Below are 19,239 nucleotides of genomic sequence, written 5' to 3' on the forward strand. Positions count from 1 at the left end.
ACAATAAAATTATTATTATTTACAATAGTCACTATTTTACATTTTTTTGTACAAAACAGTACCAAAACTCAAAAAATCTCGCTTTCGCTACGCTCGCGGTTTGCAGTGGCTTTTTTTTTTACTTGTTTCTGTGATTTCGTGTCCCAAGACTCCAAAATTTATACGGTTTTATACCACGTATTCGCTTTTGGTTTTATAACTTGGTAACTATGACGAAATCTAAAAAATGTTCCGGCTTGCTACGCTCGCGCAAAAAACAAAACTACTCACAATCTTTCCATACATAGGGGTGCTTTAGTAATGATTGCACCCGGTACATAAGCTAGAGACGGAACTGATAGTGAGCATAATATGAGTTTAGATATATTAAAAAAAAAAACGTTTTTTTTTAGCATTATTAGATTGGTTCGTAATTTTATTTTGTCGTTTTTTTTTGGGGTGCTCAATAGGTAGCAGCCCGGGGTGCCACCCGATGCTATGCCGCCACTGGTAGTTGAGAAGTGCACCAAATGCGTCAAACCCTCCCTATATTGGCTTACTGGCTACTAGAAGTTATTGATTGAAATAGGTTTGGATCTAAACTATTTTTTTTTATCGGGTCCAACTTCCTCCTAAGTTTATTTTCATTCCTAATGCCAAAGTCTTGATGCTCAGAAAAAAGGAAATAATTTCATTCAAAAGTTCATAAACGACTTGCATAATTTTTAATGAGCATGTTCATGCTCCGACTTTTACTTTTCTAGTAGCCGCTTCTAGTTCCGATTTTCTAGTAGCTGTGACCACAACCTTTTTTGAGGGCTGGATCCGCGCTTGAAGTACGTTTTGTATCAACAAATAATTATTATAGTTTTGCCATCTTCAACTTTTACTTGTGCGAATATAAATGGTTTCGTATTTCTTTAGTGAATATATGTATCTTAAGACCAGACAAACGAGAGGTGCCGACCGTGGGTTAGGAGAAGCGCCTAAGCCTAGTTTCCCAACGATATTTCCGTTGAGAGGTGACTGAGTTTTCCGAACCGAGTTTAAGCCGTGTCTGTTATTTAAGTGAAGGTCGGACTTATGTAAGGAAGTTTTCTTATACTGAACATGCATGCCAGTTTAGTGTGAGGTTTAGTTGTATTACATGAATACATAAATAAGTAATGTATTGAACAGTACTCAATTTGACCAAATAATCGATTTGTAATTAGCAGTTAGTCTACAAAAAATCATGATACTTGAAAAAAGATCAAGTCGTATTTAAAACCTTCTTCATCTTGGGGAGTCCGTAAAAATTGAACTTTTATAAGTTGTAGGTTAAAAAGGAAATTAAAATAGTTTAGCGAAACATTGAATGCTACCAACTTTTGCAGTTATTTGAATTGCACGACTAACATTTTACTTGGAAGTTTCATATTTAACAAACAAAAATAAAAAATACAGCTACCAAAACCAATTGCGGGAAAGTCCTGTACATGTTATTTACGGAAAAACTCTGTTTACAAGATTTCAGTCCTTCCAACCGATTGTTTAGTATTGTTGATCCAAGTCAGCGATTCTTTATTTATATTTCCAGTTAAAGAAAGGTATTGAGTTTTTTTTTAATACCGCCTCTGGCTTTAACGCGAAGAATGAAGCCTGGAGTAACTGGCATTCCAGCGATATAATGACGTGGAAAAAAATGAGGTTTTGTGCTGGAAAAATAGCTGGAATGCAGACTTTATGAAGTTGTTTTTAAATTATTGGATTTTAAATCGGAAAATGAGTTATTTGGAATCGCGATTTAACCATTTATTTTAACAAACGTCGTTAGTGGTATTTGTGTTGTGTTATTTTTTTTTTCTTAAATCTCCTTCGGTATTTCAGCGTTTGGATATTTATGCGTTTGGTTTGTAGATTTTTTTGAGGATGATAATGATTCGAAATAATAATAAAGATATTCAAATTGAAGACCACGCGAAAATTCGCAGGTTATCTAAACGGAATCTGAATTCAATAGTTTAGCTGCTACAAATAAATAGATACATACAGATAGGCCAACCAAGAAAAACACAACTTTCGTACCGTACGCACGCACAAAAACCGTATAATTTCGCAAGGCAAGTTTCACAAACTGTCCGGCGTAGTATACAGTATGAATAAGTAAGAGCAAGGCTGCCACAAGACAGGGCTATCAAATATTCACAGAATTGCCGCTGAAGCTTACATACATGCTGTATCCGTGCGGTTAGGCCGGTTACAGGTACACTCAAGGTCGGGGTGTATGGGGAATTTGAATATTTTGCGTATCAAAAATAAGTTGCATTTGTATTTATGAGTGATACTAAAAAATGCTGCTGGATGTTAATCTATACTAATACGAGCGGTCCGGTACGAGTTTCGCTATGTATAAAGTGGAATAAATGAACAACCGCCCGATCGATTTTGTGCAAACTTCACATAAACAGTCTACTAAATTGCTAAATATTTGGTTTGGATAAGTGAGCCCGCTCTTGAGTTATAATATTACAACGAAAAGTGGCATAAATTTTTATATACATAGATACATAGGTCGTATATAGATACGGTAATTTGCTGTTGGATGAATCAATATTATCATATAATAAAGATGAATTCACAGAATTGCCGCTGAAACTTACATACATGCTTTATCCGTGCTGTTAGGCCTGTTACAGGTACACTCAAGGTCGGGGACTATGGGGAATTTGAATATTTTCCACTGAAGTAAGGGAGATTATTTTGTGCAAAGCATTTTTATTTTAGTGTTGTTTTGAATGCGTTATTAGTATTAGTATTAAAGAGTACTAGGGAATATAGTTTTGGATGTTACTCGTGAATATTAATAAATTTTGTCATCCAAATCATTTCATTTTGATTTCTGTGGTTTGTTGTATTGTACAGAAATCATTATTCGTACATATTGTTCATTATTATTCACGAGGCAAATAGCTACCCAAAAATACAGTACAAACTAAGTTACATAAAGACACATCCTAACAGAATTCCCTTAGCTCTTTCTTGCTATCGTTTTTGCCCAAAATCAGTAAGATATCCAAAAGGACCCAACATACTTGTGGTGTCTATACCTATCTGCTACCTATGAAGTGTAGGTTCTGTTATCAGGCACTCTAGCCGCTTCCGAGCCATTTCCGACCTCGTTACCTTAACTTAGCCTTGGAGTGTCATTACACATGTTGTTCTAAGCTGATTATTTGAGGGTATGAACTTGATTAGCTAGCTAGCTTTTTTGTATGCTGATATGTTTGAGTTGGTATGACCTTCATCATCATCATCATCATCTCAGCCATAGGACGTCCACTGCTGAACATAGGTATGAACTTGTTGGGATACAAAAAGGATAATAATTGGAAAGTCAAATTTGGCTATGGAATAACATTTCAAATTGCTCTATAAGACCACTTGGTTGAAGAAAATGTTGCCTGTGCCATTGTCACCCGGGAGATCCTGTTTTTGGTTACATGGGATCAATGAGAAATAAACATCCACCAAAGTTTCATCCCTTCCGATAAGACGTTACTTTTCTTTAAGACGTTTACAAAATACCTTTTCAAGGACATTTAGTTAAGATAGATATTATAAGACGGGTAGCATTTGTTTTTTCATTGTAAATACAGCGGACTGGTTTGTGGCTTGTGTGTTTTGTAGAATACCTTTGACAGTGGTCCAAGACCTTTTTGTCCTCGATAGTCTGCCAGAACTTATGTGCTTTCTGAGAACAAACGGACATTCTATGTTTTTATATGTATCTGATTAGACGGCGAGAGTATTTGCTTGCCAGAAGTTAATTAAGTTGTCTAAGCATAATTATCTCCCTTTGTTATAATATTCTATGAAACTGTACAGTCAGTTTATTTGAAGTTTTTATTTACAAACTTCTCTTTTGTGTCCGATATTTACAAGTTTTAGTACTACGCTTCTGTTTGCTTCTATGTACGATAAGAACTTGGTGCGTTTTATTTTGCAAGAAGGTAGAAAACAAGGTAAGTAGCGTTTTTATTTGGAGACAGGAAGAGTTGATAACATCGGGGAAAATAGAGGTAGGTAATATGTCGATATCGATTAACTTGCTGACACTGCAAACAGGGAAAAAAAATCTATGGGGTTGTTGCTTTTCTTGCTAACTTTTGAACAAACGTATTTTGGCTTTTTTTAATTGTTGGTCATCCATTTCGTGTCTTTGTTAATTTTGAACGTGAAAGTGCGTTTTTGGACGGGTTCATTTCACGATTACATCAATTTTGAGTACAATTTACAAAAGTGTCTACAGCAATATACACTGTGTTTGAAAACACTTTGGTCCTTACATTCTAAACATGAGACAAAAATAATAAAGCCGCACTCTGACCCATGGTTCCATTCTAATTAAAAAACTTTAGTATTTAAACTAAAAAAACAATTTTCCTGAAAACCCTCGAAGCACACGTGAAAAGACAATAACATTATCCCCCATATAAAAAAAACCTTTCAATAAAAACAGAACGATTTCGTGTGTGGCAACACTAAAGTTGCTTAAATACTCTTTCGCTAATAGATTTACTTTTAACAAGTTTTCTTTGGCAACTGTGTGGGCTGTGGTTATCGGGGTGGGCCAATTATTTTGTTTACTTTGTACCTGAGTGAGGAGTTTGATGTCTAGGTGAGGTAAAAAAGAGAGGTGTAGATTATTCAGTATTCATTAATTCTTTTTTTTTTGTTGATATTTAAAAATAAAAGCGAGAGAGTGTACACTTATGACAAAACATAACTAGCCGTGTAATTGCCGCACATTGGTCAAATCTGCTATTTGAAGTTATTGTTATAGTTAAATGTGCAAGCCACCCACATACAAGGTGTTGATTTGCATTTGTGCCATAGTTCAGGAGGAGGACATACAATACGTAAATAATCGATTGGAATTACAGTAGATTGGAAATAACTAATATGCACTGCTTTTTTTTGTCATTGTAATGTCGTGGTATTTCCGAAGTAATCCAATTTTATGAATGAAATTTATGAGTGATCGTTGCGTATGCTTTGTGTTTGCGTTTGTGTGAGGGTGCAGCACGGTTTTAACGCCAGTAACATACGCGTCAAGTTTAAATAAGGCTGGATGACATTTACGGAATTCCGAAAAAAATGAAAGAAAAAAAATTACGTACCAATTTTTTTTATTGATTTGGGTCGAGAATCATTAGCATAATTACCTCCTTGAATATGGCACGGATGCAAATCAACAGCTTGTATATGTACTGTAGTAAAAACATTGTGTATTTCTCTTGACATAGTTGAATTAGAAGCATTTACTTTTCATAAACTTACTTGAAATTAAATTATATCGAGATAAAAACCGTCAGCGTATCTTTCAACGAACTAATAGTTAAGTAAAAACTTGGTAAAGTCGTAATGAAAACCAGACTCAGTTACTTTCTGACATCTGAGGGTCAACTTGTCATAACTTGAGCCAGTTCTCCGCTAACTTTGTGTTTACTTTTAAACTTGATATTTAGTTATACGAATTTATTCATCCTTAATAATGTTATTTAATGCGAAAGTAAGTTTGTCTGTCTGTTTAAATTAAATCAAGTACCTGAGAATGGGATACCTCCCTCCTCCATTGCGTCGGATACCAGTGACATATCTGACATCCACAACCAGGTGTCCCTTGGTAAGACCCGTTGTCAGACTATCTTACTTCTGACTACTCATAACGACTGCTAAAGATATTTAAATGACAAGCAGGACCGACCAGTTTATAGTGTCTTCCGAAACACGGAAGAACTTGTCGTGACAATATGGTCATACCTATAGGCATTTATTTTTTATTTTAAATGTGCAAACATGTTCACAAATAAAAATACAACCTGTATACAATGCATTTAACCCTACCAGCCATTTCAAAGAAAAACTTTAACCGTACAAAAAACCGGGCAAAACGCGAGCCGTTTCTGAAAATCATGTTATTAGCAAAGTTGGTGGGCAGCGTGATGTATCGCACCATACTTTGAATAGTTACGAAAAACGTTCAGCTAAGCCTTCTGAAAGTATTACTGTTTGTTTGTTTGCGGAGTTTTTTCAAATTGATTATCAGTATTGTTTCGTTTAAGAATATTATAGAAGTTTGTGTTCGTAGATGGTAATGAGGGAGAGATTCTTGGTTATTTTTCTTGACTATATAAACCGTAAGAAAATGTGATGAGCTCATTGAAATTAAGTTAATAATGATGATGAAATGAGTCTGAACCTGACTACATTTTATGCAGTTGCGGCAAAACAACTTAGTTGTAACTTTTGTAGCAGCTATATTATTTCACAAGCTACTTGTGAACAACACAATATACAGAAACCAGTATATTCTCCAACAACATAGTTAAATACAAACAAACAATGGAACTAGACTGACAATACAGCACCAAATAATTCACAAAATTAAACAGCGAGTTCAAGAATGTCGTAGCAACGGCTACGAACCGTCGTAGCACATCGTAGGCGTCTACGAGAAGTGGCGCTACGAGCTACGACAAATTCTATGCAGAATTCCGTATTACTTACTACTGTCTATGTTTAGACGTTACTAAGAATAGATAAAGATAGGACTACTTTAATAAAGTGGGTGATAAAAGATAATCTATGTTCAATTACTTCAAACGAAGCCGCGTAGTAAAAAGTAGGTAATCTAATGAATAATTTTATTTCCGTGTAAATATGAATTTCTTAGATTTTTTTGTTACTAACGTTATCCGCATTCATTAACGATGACAAAGTCCACATTATTGCCGCCATATTTCTTTTAATAGGCTATCTGTGGGCCAAATTTAATTAAAATCGATTCAGTAGTTTTGGCGTGAAAGCGCGTTATACAGACGTATATTACTTTCGCAAGGATTGCGCACATCACCGCCGTACTGTTCACAATAGCACATGATCATTTGATATAAATTTTACGCGAAACGCTTCAGTATAATAAGCTTCTGAAGTTAAGCAATTTGACGAGAGGAAATTGGTAGATTAAATAGGGATAAAACTCGTCAAGGGCCGATCATCATAATCCGGTTAAAAGCGACATTTTGACGCAAAACTTGTTATTGGTAGGCTTTCATTTTAATGGAAGACGATTTTAGGTTTGTTATAAATAGTAAGTATCGATATTTTTGGTTTAAATCTGGTGAGAAATATTGATTTACTACCAAGTAACAGTAAACTTTATTTATAAGCTGGCGAATAGTGTTCATCTTGTCTATTTTCACTCAGGTAGGTATACTTCTCTTCAATCTTTTACGTTTTCATTATTTACAGAATTAACTGTGTACAATACTTCTTCTTAAATCGTTTCCTTTATTTACAAGTTTTTTTTTATTTATTTCCAAATAAACTTCCACCAGACAAACTAACGTACTCAAGCTTTAATAACATTAATTAACACAACAGAACCAAATTAAAAAAAGAGCAACCAAACTTTTAATTACACGCTACAATTAAAATCATTAATTGCGCTCCGTCATCGCTGAAATCTCTTTAAAACTTCGTACAATTAACTCGTTAAATTCCAGCAAATAAAACTGAGTTCAACTGTACGTGTATTTAACAAATGAGGTAGAACCGTTGTTGTTAAAAAAGTCGTGATCGCCCAGTGGGCAAAGTACCAACCTCTCGAGTATGAGGGCGCGGGTTTGATTCCAGGTCAGGCAAGTACCAATGCAACTTTTCTAAGTTTGTATGTACTTTTTAAGTATATATATCTTAGACACCAATGACTGTGTTTCAGATGGGACGTCAAACTGCAGGTCCCGCCTGTCATTGAACATCCTTGGCAGTCGTTACGGGTAGTCAGAAGCCAGTAAGTCTGACACCAGTCTAACCAAGGGGTATTGGGTTGCCTGGGTAACTGGGTTGAGGGGGTCAGATAGGGCAGTCGCTCCTTGTAAAGCACTGGTACTCAGCTACATCCGGTTAGACTGGAAGCCGACCCCAACATAGTTGGGCAAAGGGCTTGGAGGATGATGATGACAATTAAATCGTTAAATTCCACCAAATAAAACTGGGTTTAACTGTACCTACGTGTATTTAACAAATGAGGTAGAACCGTTGTTAAAACTAACGACGCGATCGGTAACGCGAAACGTTGGCAGTTTCAATTAATTCTGTTTCAGATTAACTTGTAAATAATTGGGATTGTAGTGGCTGATAATTGAGACTTTTTAACACGTTTTGGTGTTATATTACGAATGGGATATTGTGTATTTTGTATGTATGTCTTAAACTAACAACAATTCGGTTACTAATCATCATGAATATTACATAAAAAAAAATAACAGTACCTGCTTACATAATAGGGTAAAGGCGGGATAGATGCCCCACTTTTTGAAATATGCCTATAATTTAATAAATATTGGTTCTACATTAATAACACCTATGAATGTAACTAGTTTAATCCTTTATGTTTATTTGTGATTTGTCTTTTTGGACCTATATACTACACGTTTTGCAGATTTTAGCCTTTTGTAGACCTCAATTTTTGGGGATAGATGCCTACCCCTATGGATAGTTGCCCCACCTTGAAAATACTAGCGAGGATAGATGCCTACGGTGCGGGATAGATGCCCTTCATACTGTTTAAGTATATTTATATTAATAATATTCATAAAATTTTTGACTTTAATTTATTTGAAATGAAAAGTGTTTTGCAGTTTTTAAAATCTTTTTATATTAATTATCAGATTAATTAAAATTAACACAATAAAATTCTAAAAGTCTTTGTTCAACAAAAATAATGTATTTTATATTTTAAACCCTTTTTATAAAATATTAACTATTTAGTTTCAACATGCAAAATCATAAAAATCATTCTTTCTTAAAAACCAAAATAACACAATATACTTAGCATCATAATATTTAACCGGACAGTGCTTTAAGTTTTCTACATCTCGAGCAAAAAATTCTGAAAAGTGTACAGGTTTCATGTAACCAGCACTGACACATTACACATTGAATCCAGTCGGATTTAGACTTTGTTTGTTCATAGTTTTCAAAGCATTCTATGCAGTTATTTTTATTTGTATCTTTAGGCTCATCCTGTCCATCTCTTTTAGTCTTCTTCACCGGCAAACCTTTAGTTTTCTATTCCTTAACTTTGTTCTTAGGTGAATTGTCTTCATCTTCACTGTTTGAACTGTAAATTATTCGTAATCAATAAAAAGTGTAAATACCTATACATAAACACATGAAAAACATATATTCAAAGCACTCATAATACATTCAGGGTACACGTGGTGTATGGAGGGATAGATGCCCCTAGGGGCACCTATACCGTAAAAAATCAGGGCAACTATCCTTTTTGACAGGGTTAGATAGTATTTTTTTAAATAAATAATTACAATAGAGCAACTATTTACATCAAAATGTATACTTCATGAACCAATATACATACGTAATAAAAAATTTGATGGAATTAATATCTACTTATAAAGTTATACAACAGCAAATACTCACCTTTAAAAATTTTACGCTCGCTGTAAGTTCGCCGCAGAGATGTATTCACACACGAGCGAAACGCGACCTCACCCCTCGATGGCGCGTGGCTAATTTAGGTGCGGGGTGCTTGTGGCTTCTAGTTAAACGATTGTTTCTTAATCGCGAGCATGGGAAGTTAGGTTTTTTAAAAATGGGGCATCTATCCCACTGCGGCATCTATCCCGCCTTTACCCTACACATTATTACTTAGTCCAAAAATAGCGTATTTTTGGCTAATAACCCTAAGATTAATCCATTAAAACTATCCATTGAATCAGTGCTTAATCGGAAATGTAGCAACCAATCATACGACCCCTTTTATTTTTAATCGCCAATTTCGGTATGGCCATAAAATAAAAATTAAAAAACGAATCACTAGTAGCAACACGAAAAATACTGCAAAAGGTTATTAATATATTTTTTAAATTGGAACGACCATGGAGAATAAAACGACCAGCGGAGGTGCCATAACGGAAAATTGCCTAAGAAAGTAGCGCGGCAAAATGCGGGTGAGCATTGGACGAGGAACGTTACTGTTTTTGCCCTTATATGCCTTCTTTAGACCTGATAATTTTTTGTAATAAAAAAATTGTTGCCAGATGGCTCAACGGGCCAGAACGGCTCGTTAGTTCATTCGTAACCGATGGTTTTGGTCATGTCCATCGTACGAATTTGACCTAGAAGAAGGCGCCTGACCTATCTGCATAAGGCATCTCCAGTTATCTTTCTTTACTCCGCGGTACCGACCGACATCATAGGGCGGCGACGCCAATTAAAACTTTTGATGATAAAAGAATGAACTTTTGATGGCATATATCCATTGTTTACCTTCATTTAACGAATGTGGAGTTTTCGTATTAATCACCGAAGTTAGCATGCGTATAACTTTGCTTAATTGTTCACACCCGGTGATATTTATAAGCGCCTGGATTTGCTTTGATTGTTTCAGGGAAATTTTAGCGCGACGTGAATGTTAATATGTTACCGTTCATTTAGTATGGAACCCTTTGAGCTTTTCGACGAATAAAATATAACTTGATTAGCATTTAGAATTTTAGGTACACGTCATGCTTGATTGCAACTTCAAAGGAAAACTACGGTATCTTATAGCAAGATAGTAACAGGACTATTTTAAAATACACCTAGGATAAATATTAAAATATGCAATAGGGAGGTGCAAACACCAAATCTCATAACTCGACAACACCAAAACCGCGCTCAGTACAACAGCATGTAATAATAAAACTATCTGCATTTCTATGTTGCAAACCGAGGTTGCGGTCACATGTCACTGGCGAACATTAATATTCACAATTTTGCGGCGCGCGTCATTTATTACGACCAACAAAGTTGTGGATTGCACTGATATCATGTTTCTGTACAAATCATATCATGTATCAGGAATTATATAATGTGTGAACTTTTATATAGGTACTAAGATGAATTTTGTTGAATAAAAGAGGGTACTAACGCTGTGAAGCGAAGGATGGGGCGGCAATCACAACATCTAAATGTGGGTACGGTTGAGCTAGGACGCTCTGAGCCGCGGCGAACTTTTCACACACGCTGAGGCCGCAATAAAACGCCTGCCACGCGCACTCACGCATACCCTCCGCCGTCTGAGTCCACGACACCGACGGCATTCTCATCGACTAACTACCTCACTGACACACCACTATTGAAAAACCAGGTCACTCCACACCAACCAACACAACACATTTTCACATCATTATTTACACATTCCAATTAAAACACTGACAAGCAACACGTTCGATTCGTACCGATAGCATTCCTTGAACTACGTCAAGATTAGATAAAGAACATCACTACCCAATAGAAAATGTTCATTGACGCGCGTGATTTCGCTGAGGTATCGATATTTCTTGTATCGATAAGATAGAGCAGATGGCGCGAGGCGAGAGCGCGCATCTATGTGGAAAACGGCACTGATAGATGGGGTTGTTCGCCGTCGAGATCAGGTGCGTTGCGTAGGCGTCATGGCGTCTATTATCTCACAGTCACAGATAAAGGCAATCGAAACGATAGCGATTGCGATAACTCATCGAGTTGGCGCAACCGTTTACATATAAATGTGGAAAAGGGAATATATTTCAATTCACCCTACGAAGGTCGCGTCCCTTTGCTACAAATAAATAAAAAATGTCGAAGCCGGTCGTGCATGTCGATTTGGTTATATAGGAAGGGCCAGTTTTCGCAAAAATACAGATTTAATTAAGAAACTCAAAGGTTGAGCGATCAAAGCGATATCGATTGGGCAATTCGAGTAAACGATGTTTGTGTTCTGCAACAAATCGAAAGAGATTTGGGAGATTGATTCCAATTCATTTGAAAAGCAAACCTTTATTTTGTTGAAAATAACAATTAATTAGATGATAACTTATTAAGTTACTTTATAGGGGAGATTTCTGCTGGATCTTTGTAGACCTAATATATTTTCAACAAACATTTTCTATTTACCATTCCATTCAGTTTCATTTAACCTGCAGAACGCAACAAAACCCGTAACAAGGAGTTTAATTAAAAACACAAATAAGTTGGCAACATCATAGAACCGTCTCTGTCCGTAATTAGGGCTGGGGAACTCTTGTCGGAAACAAACGGTTTGTTTAGGACAGTTGCACACACTTGTATACGGACTTTGGTCACACGACTCGTCTTGCGAAGTTGGTATTGTTACTCGTGTGGAGCTTATCATTAATTTACGTTTATTTGGAAGTTTGGACAAGGTTTACTAAGTCTCTACTTATACCCAATTAATATAAATGTAATAGTTAACTGCACAAAATACAGTCCATAAGCAAAACCAATCACATCTTGAGTATGGAAAATGGGCATACCTAAGTACATTTAACAATTAAATTAGTACTGAACAGGCATTTTTTTCTCTCTTAATTGTTTATTATATTGTATACAAAAACATATTTTTTCCAGTAAATATAATGCATTTCAATTTGCGTCATGCATTCGTCAATGTGCTTGTATGTGTTATGTATATCGTACATCAAATGTATCTGATAAATGTTGTCCAAAATTGATAGAGAATTGTGTATTTTTCATGAATTTATTTTTACAAACTCTATTTGTATATTGTTTTGTTTTCAGCTAATTGGTTAAGTGTTTGCTTTTTAAATAATCCCCGCGGCTATGAAAAATTTAGTTTTTAAAATGAATGTTTTTCATGCGATCGTTTAAAAATTGATTGTTTATTTTATTTTCATAAGCTTGTAACATTATTGAGTATGGTCAAGTAATTTAATCCTTAGTTATCTTCGTAAAACGGAATTGAATAACAAAACACTTGAACAGTAGTGACACGTAATTTATTTGTCACACTTTCACTATTTTTCATTCTAGAACTTGCTATATCTAAAAATGTTCTGAACAAGCGTATCGCTTTTATGTTTTGAGACGATGCTAAAACACTTTAGAAACATTGTTCCTGATTTATAAGAGCACAGAAAATATTTAGAATTAATTATGAAAAATTATAATGAGACGTTTCAAATTACTGTAAGACGCAAAGACTAAAATCACGAAGCCAGATTTCTCCAAAAAGAAAAATCCCAATTCTCCTTAATTCCATCTAGGTAAACTAAAACGAATTTACCCAAACGAGAGTGCACAAATAAATACTAAATTCTAATTTGGAAATGGCGGGCGCATTTTAATTGGATTACACGTGCATCTACATACACAAGTGAAATGTTTGTTGGTAGCTCCACTAAGAGGATTTGAAATATTTATGCAATGAACGTTGATTTCAAAATGGTTATTTTAATTGGGGATTACACTAATATAAATTGTGTAAGCCTGATGGAGCTGGGACTTTAAATTGTTATGATTGATTGTAATATTTTTGTTTGGATTAATTTATTTAATTAATAATTTCGTAGTTTTCCTATTTTCAAACGTGATGCCTTACATTTACGGTAAAGGCGAACATGGCGTAAACAGTGTTTTTTATCTTTAAATCCGCGAGTTAAAGTGTATCGATAACACCTCTACTACCGGGTAAAAAAAGTCATAACTGTGACTCACTAGTGCAGGGTACATGCACTCGTTCGTACCCGAGCTTTATCAAACAAAGGTTCTCTCTTATCGTACAATGAACACAAAGCTACAACCAACATGAAAATAGAAAATACTGACACTCTTCATTTGTTTGCAGATCGAAAGGCGACAGCAAGTCAATGGGCAACGGGAACGGGTGATTCGCCGCCGCATTCAGAAACTCGCTCCAAAACGTGCTCATTTTCATCGTTATTCCAATCCATCGATAATATCAATTGACATCGTCACATCACTAGCGTTGCGTTTAAATAATGTTCGAATTTCGAACGTTGTTGACGTTTAGGCCTGTTTGTTGTGCAAATATTATTTTTCGGTTTAACTTTTGTTTTTTCGGAACCGGCGAGTATATCTATATACTCGGGGACGCGCGGCCGGTGACTGCTCGCGTTATCAGAGGCGTCGTGTCTGCTATCGCGGTGATAAGCCTCGCCCACAACAATTAGGTGAAACAGCTGATAGTGCACCTGTATGTTGGCCGCGTGTTCGAAATTTGATTATTTTCGCACATCTTTATCTGCAGCATCTGAGAGACCTATTTTGATGAATCTTTATTTAAATAAAAAATATACAACTCAGGAAGTAAAATGTGAATAAAGCTGAAATACCGTAATGCGGTTAAAATGAAATGATTTCAGGATTTAAAATAATCCACATATCTGGCGAATTAAATAAATTGATGTTTTATACGCATGATGCCGAGTGATTCGACTGCACTTTAGAGCAATTGCGATATATTATGTAAATACATGATAAGCCATTAATGTACTGTTGAAAGTAGGTCACACATGATATATTGGTACTTATGTCGTACATTTTCTAATTTGAGTACGCCTACACCTGACACTGAAAGATAAGGGCTCTGATTAGAATTTAACGCGTACTAAACACTCGAATGTTTATTTGCTAATACTTTATTACCTACTTGCCTATATTTCTAAGCTGCTATATGCGTTCGCACGCTCTTATATCGAGAAATAAAAGCATATTGGCCACAATTTACGACGCAAAAAAGAAGGGGAATAAGGAAATCCCGAGCCCAATTTTGGCATGATGATAGAGAGTATGAAATATGTGATAATATGAGCAGCCGTTGAATCAGGGCGTGTCGAAAGGCCGGCGGCACGTGCCCATGTGTTGTCGGACCCAATTTGAATGTAACATGACGTCTGAGACCAAGTGACACTCGCACGAGTTTAATTAACATGTGGGTCGAATTTCCAAATGTTCCACAACCCTACCATAATGCAAAACCGTAACTACTAACTCGATATTACACTTCACAACACTACGGTACCAAATTTCCAGAAAGCCAACCAATAAATTCAAAATAAGAACTTAAAAACTACCATAACTATAAATATGTTCGTGTACGATCGTAAATCCGAAAGTTTCCGAAGCAGATATTTGAAAATGGAAGTACCTTACCTTCTTTTATTTTCTTCCTTTTATTTTTGGCTGGGCCTCTTTGGTCACATAACATACTAAAGAGTTCTAATAGACAGTCTTGGTTCTTTTGGTGCACCATTTTCATATCACTATTAAATCTCTAAATGTCTCATATCGTAATTTTTCTTGAATAAACACCACATTAATATACGCTAACTATTACTGCAAGGAAGTTTTCTACACATAGCTATTCTAAAGGTATACAGGTAATAGGAAATAAGGTATGTTTAGTTACAACACTTATGTGGCAATAACAGTGCTATGCGGATGGGACAACGTTCCGGTTGGAACATTCTGTAGATAAACACGTGAAGTCCGAAATAGTAATAATGGACTTAGCTGGACTATTTTGAGAATCTCTAACACGGACTTGTTAACGTTAAGGAAGTATTTATAGAGGTATCTACCAATGTAGGCCACAGTACTTATAAAAGAGCTTGATAATTGAGATAACTACTTATAAGATAATAGTAAAAGTTTAATTTAAACAAAACCTAGAACAAAATCGCCATCAAAATAAGACTCAACACGATCAGTAAATTAAGCTAATCTTTCACTAGCAAGAGATAACGAAACGTAAATATTTGCGATGCACAAACTACTAAAAGATAAGCATCTTAAATAAAGCACTTAAACCATTAGACTACAAAATTACTAAAACACTAACATCGATACACATAATCGAGAGAACACCACTTCACTAGAGTCCACAATAAATTCAATTTCCGAACAAACACCGGGATCCACAGAGCAGAAAACCCAACAAAAAAAAAATAGATAGACCTCAAACTACTTTGCGGAACAAAAATAAAACGGCAAATGAACAGTGATCGCGAAATATTGGGCCGAAGATATATGCATAGCATATACGTGGGATATCAGTGGCCCAGTTTTGTCGATATCTCGATATCTAGTCAAGGCTACGGGGACGGGCCTAGTCTAGTGTTTATCGATGATCCAACACCTGCAATCTGATTTGTGGGGTGAAGATAGGGTTAGAAGCATAGAGAACAAAATGACTAGCGGAGGTTCCAAGGCCTGCTGGGGCTGCGGGATTGTTCGAAAGAGTTACCGCAGCCCTGGTACCTACATAAAACGCCTAAGAAGGAACATGATGGGTTTTAGTCAGTAAGAGTCTGATGCTCTCTCACGCTGCTCACCCACGGTGCGAGGGGTAATTTGATGGTTTCCCATCAGGGAAAAAAGGTGCCATAATGGAGAATCTCCTTAGAAAGTAGCGAGGCAAAATGCGGATGCTGGGGGGGACGAGGAACATGATTCTTTGCTCTTATACGCCTTCTTTGGACTCGACCATTTTTTGGTAATACCAAAAATCGTTGACAAATGTCTCAAAGAACTCGAAGGCCTCGTTAGTTCACTCGTTACTGATTCTCTTTAGTCATGTTCACCGTAGATACGTATTTGACCTACCTGGCACGGCATCTCCGTTCATCTTTCTTCGATTAATGGCCTGGCTCAGTGTTTATCGATGATCGGACACCTGCAATCTGATTTGTTGGTCGAAGATAGGGTTGGAAGTGTCAGAATGCTCAATGAGGTGGAAGTGAGCTGGTTTGTAGGCGTTGTGAGGGTTAGAATTCGATTTAGGTGTTCGTAGTTCGTTTGTGGAATTTAATAGATTGGACTATTGGTTATTGGGCAGTTGCGAATTCTTTGGGGTATTGGAATTGACAATTAGGTAATGTTATGTTCATAGGAAGGTAATGTTTCATTTGTGAAAATCTGAGTTTTTTATCGTACAGTATAATCAAGATGTGTTATCTCCTCGATAAACATTAATTTAGTTATCAAATTTTGAATATTTAGCAATGACGGTTGTCCCTTTATTTTTTATTGCGTACAAATGAATTACCCATCTTTTTAGATTTAAAAGTTTAACATACAAAGATAAGTAACTCCAACTCTGGCAATTTCCTAGATACAGGACATAATTTCCCACAAACCACACATTTAAATGCACATTTTCTCCGTATAAAAGTGCTGATTTTGCTAACGGAACCCTTATATGGGCCGTAACTGTAATTTATTACGTATAAGAAAGTGTTTAAGAGTGTCGCTCTGTTGAACTATACCTTTATCTCACCTGCCGGGAAGGTGCGCCAATAAGGAGGCGATATAGGGCTGTAGCTTTGAAAATACATAGTTTTAGTAATATTTTGGGTTATATTTAGCTTGTTCCTTATGGATCTTATTAAAATATCTAAATATCATAACGACTTAACAGAAACTTATTGATGGTGTGTTTAAAAAAATTGAGAGAGATGGGGAATCCTTTCGTTAATATGTTCAGAAAGACACCAAATGCACAGTTAGATAATTGATTTTTTCAGAAAATTAGCACCCAATCATCTCTATCAGAAGAAAAAATATAGATGAAATTACAAAGAACTGTTACTAATTCAAGTCACAATAAAATACCACGAAAAAGCCACAAATTCCCAGCAACTGGAACTCCCGAATAACTTCAACCCTTAATATCATGAAGTGACAAATCAAAGCGCAGGTGGCAACCTTAGCTTGGCCCAGATTACCGCCCGGCTAGAAGCTACCGATTCTTTATTTGCCGATTTGTTAGAAGTCCATATCTTCACGACGTCTGCTGCAAATGGGTGAGCAGGAATTGCAATGTAATGCGGAATAGTTTGGGTATTGACTGGTTAGTGGGATAGGAATGTTAGGTTTATAATCTTTTTGGAAAAGATTTGAGAACTATAGTGGAAGCAATAAGGTGTGTAGTAAAGTGTAAATTAACTAAGCTATATTTTGTTCATAATGTTTACTATGTTCTTAAAAATATCATTATGATATTATAATCATTTATCCTGTTTTCGCAACTCTAGCTAAGCTACTTTACAAAGCTGATTACTAAACAGCCCTTTTGTCTTGAGGAGTTGAGACTCCTTCACCAGTTTATCCAAATGGTTATCAATGCTCTCAAATGTCATTATCAAGACCAAACATCCCACTGTACTCTTCTCTCCAAGATTGCACGAAAACCATCTGACGAAAAATTCCATTATACCCGAATCCCGTCATTGGAACCACAGTAAAAGATAACGACAGCTTAACAATAAAAGATTTTAATATAACAGAAACAATAAACAAACTCGGCTTGTAAACGTTGCTCGCCAATAAATAGTTATGGCTGTCATACCACCATGGTAATTTGACTGTTCGCTTTATGGTTTTAATTTACGTCCCCCGTGGTGTTATGGAAATGGGGTAATAGCGTATATATGGGTTCTCATTAGACGTTTGGGGAAAAGTCGTGGCTTGTTTGGGGGATTTGTTTGTGTTTGTGTAGAAAGATATGTTCGTTCACTCGGTCTTATTTGAGTATTATCTTTTCGTCCACATAGGCATAGAGTGGATTCTAGATAGACTCTTATCATAGCTACATATGTATTGTAACTGTATATTAAAAGCTTCATCTTAATAAACAGTGTATATGTATGCACTTAAATATGTCAAAAATTTAATCTACTAAAGATTAACCTATTGGACAATTGACATATGAAAACAGGTGACCAAGCAGAATGAATCAACAAGAAACTTATATCTATCGTCATCCTTCCTATTGAATTTCGATACATCTAAAGTATTACTACATTTACAATTCACTCGATACAACAACAACTCAGTTCAATCGATTAATTTCTGTATCTCGAATTCCCAATTCCCAATCATCGGCAATGATTGAGCCAGGTAAATGAGCGAGTGGTCTCAGGAGAGAACTATTTAATACCCGAGTCTGCAGGGAGGTATATGTTAGTATTATTGTTAGTTACCCGTTTGGAGGTGTGCCGTGAATTATGAAGAGCCGCGAGGGCTTATTAGTTTTGAATGTGAATTTATGTGCCTGTGGTTATGTGGTTAATTTTACCAGTTTTCATTTGGCTTTGAAAACAGGTGCAGATGCCCTTTTGATAAGACGACCGTTTTGTGATAAAAAACTTGTTGATTCACTTCGATATTTTTCAGTATTGTTTATTTGTGTGTGGCTTATTGTGTAGTGAAGATGCTTAATAAAGGCAACGAAATTGACAGGCATATACACCAGCCAGTTTCATTGAAAACTGTCTACATATAGACAAGTATTAAGACAGCATAAACACTGATAAAGTCAACACACTGTTCAAAGTAAGATGTTCTAAAGTTATAACACGAATATAAACATTGAACACATAAATC

General features: G+C 35.8%; 1 protein-coding gene across 7 annotated transcripts in view; it reads right to left on the bottom strand.

Moving 5' to 3' along the window:
• The window catches only part of LOC124638661 (atypical protein kinase C), a 212,340-nt gene that overhangs the window by 23,234 nt on the left and 169,867 nt on the right, over nucleotides 1-19,239 (bottom strand). The window contains exon 1 of one of the 7 annotated variants that reach the window (XR_006985390.1): nucleotides 13,660-13,950. The exons of 5 other annotated variants lie outside the window; for them this stretch is intronic. The gene's annotated coding sequence lies outside the window, so the exon portion shown is untranslated. Of the gene's footprint in view, nucleotides 1-10,960; nucleotides 11,388-13,659; nucleotides 13,951-19,239 lie in introns of those variants that run through there. One more of the 7 variants, XR_006985389.1, reaches the window with a different exon arrangement.

Source organism: Helicoverpa zea, chromosome 18, assembly GCF_022581195.2.
Source record: "Helicoverpa zea isolate HzStark_Cry1AcR chromosome 18, ilHelZeax1.1, whole genome shotgun sequence".
Classification (NCBI taxonomy): domain Eukaryota; kingdom Metazoa; phylum Arthropoda; class Insecta; order Lepidoptera; family Noctuidae; genus Helicoverpa; species Helicoverpa zea.